This window comes from Hipposideros armiger, unplaced genomic scaffold (genome assembly GCF_001890085.2).
Source record: "Hipposideros armiger isolate ML-2016 unplaced genomic scaffold, ASM189008v1 scaffold_287, whole genome shotgun sequence".
In the NCBI taxonomy this organism is placed as follows: domain Eukaryota; kingdom Metazoa; phylum Chordata; class Mammalia; order Chiroptera; family Hipposideridae; genus Hipposideros; species Hipposideros armiger.
In genome coordinates this window covers 39899-42280 of record NW_017731637.1, presented here as the reverse complement: position 1 = coordinate 42280, position 2382 = coordinate 39899, and positions in this window count along the sequence as shown.

Here is a 2382-nt window from a genome sequence, read left to right as displayed (position 1 = left end):
TCCTGATAAAGGCTGAACACCTTACTTTAGCCAAATCAGCCCCTACCTTCTGAACATCTCTTTACACATCATTCATTATGTACCAGTTCCCCAAACTACAATGATGTAGTCAATATATTCTGACTGTCTCCTTCATACTTGTGCGTATGCTCAGAATACACATTTGTTTAGAATGCTCTCTGCAATAATCCTAGTACTCAGACCATATCCATAAATACATACACCCTCACACATAAAAACCCTTGTACATCTAGCTAACATCCAGTCATCTTTCAACTCTCAACTCATATGTCACCTTTTCCAGAAAGATTTTCTTATTCTGTTCACATCTTACAGATTCTGGTTGCATAAAGTACATCTTACCAATCATAGCACTAATCCTACTGTATCATACCATTGGCTGTCTTGTCAGAATTGAAAGAAAATAGAAGGCCCTTGAAAGGAAGAACAAAGGATCGTGATCCTTGTAGCCTCAAGACAGTATGATGCAACGGTTCTTAACATAAGATACAATCAAATAGCTGGAAAGAAACTGGAAAGAGTATGGGGGGAGAAAAGGATTTACAATTTATAGGCGTTTCCCAACTGAACCTTAGTTCCAATATGCCAACCTCCATGAAAACTACTGATCTGGGTGAACATCCATTCCTGGGAAGCAAAGGAAAAAACTACTTCATTGTTTTGTTTTTGGGTCTGAAATCATACCTAATTAAAAGAACACTTTGTTTTTCTTAACAGAGCATATACTAGGAATTGCAGATGTCAAATTTTGGCACATTTGCAATAAAATTACCAAACAAAAATTTCAAATTCATTACTTGAACCAGATAGATGATTGGAGGAAAAGAAAAAGTAACATTTAATGATAACCATATTTTCTTCAAAATAGGCTGCATATTTTTTGAAGAAAACTGTTATTCCTTATGGTTTGGCTAATCCAAGTGAAATAATCATTGCAAGTTTTGACGTGGCATAGTTTTTGGCCTTACTATTAAAAGTGAAAAAAATAATTAAAGTCTCTTTGTCCTTTAAATAAGGCAAAATAACAACAAAAATAGCCTTTGGCACAGTCTTATGTGTACATTTTTAAATCTGATTAGGCTTTCAAAATAGGTGTTCTATTCACCTCTGCTTCCCTACTGAAGATATCTATTCAGACCTTCTGTTGTCTTCAAATGAGTAACAGGTAACAAAACAATCTTCCTGCTGCAAACACACTCAGAATTTGTTTCTCACACTCTGTTTGTCATTAAAAGGTGAGGGAAAAGAAAGAGTACACTATAATTTTTATTTTGATATCTTCTAGTTAGTTTATAGGTCCCAAGCTTACAGAGCTTGATTGTCATTTTCAGAATTATTCATCATAATGATAAATGCTTTGCTAAGTAGTTGGTTTCTGAAAGGACATGCCACCTTGCTATAGAAAAACTTAGAATAAAACCACAGTAAAATACTTAGAAGTTTTAGTGCCTCTCAGGCAATACAGTTTTAGAGCTATAATTCTTAAAATGAAGCCAATGATTTTTATGTCTGCTGTCTTCCCACCTTGGAAATATCTCAGTGAACCATTCTCTGATCTTCTCTGCATTTTTGAGGCCATCTCGTTTATTTGTCTGTGTCACTTCATGATATCTAAGCCTTCCTGCTTAGATCAAATACTCAGTTTTCATCTTATTTCTAAACAGGGCTCATGACTAAACGAGAAAGGAATTGAGGGAACTAACTTTGGATTCTCTTCAAAACAGCTATGTCATCTTGGTCACATTCAAGACACAAAATTCTCAACTGCCACCACAATTAGATTACAATATTTCATAAACAACAAGTAAAGATGCCTTCCAAGAATATAATTTGCATGCCAAGAAATACAGCAAACCTATGGAATTTAGTTTTTTTATTACTGGAAGAAATTAGAGAAATTAAAATTATTAAAATTAAATTCATAAAATAATTTTCCTAAAACAATTTCCTCTAGTCATGAATGCATTTTGAAATATTTGTTTAGATATGTCATTTTCTTTTCTGTCTTCCTTTATATGCTTTGTATTTATTTTTCACAATTATTTTAATTATGGTCAGGGTCACCTGGGGCAGACAAGATCCTCATTTGTATAATTCAGGCAAATGCAAAATTTTTTAAGCTAAATTACTCAAATACCCTGATTTTTTTAATATAATTTTTTTCTGATTAAAAATTGTGCTAAGTCTTTATGGCATTTAATGTAATGGTGTAAATTGATAATTAGAATGATTACACTAAAATAGAGATTAAATCAGTTTTATGTTACATTGACACTAAAACGGCAAGAGGAAAGAGTAAAAAAAAGCAGAGGAAAATGCTGTAAAGAATGCATTTATCTCCATTCTTATGATAAGTTCTGT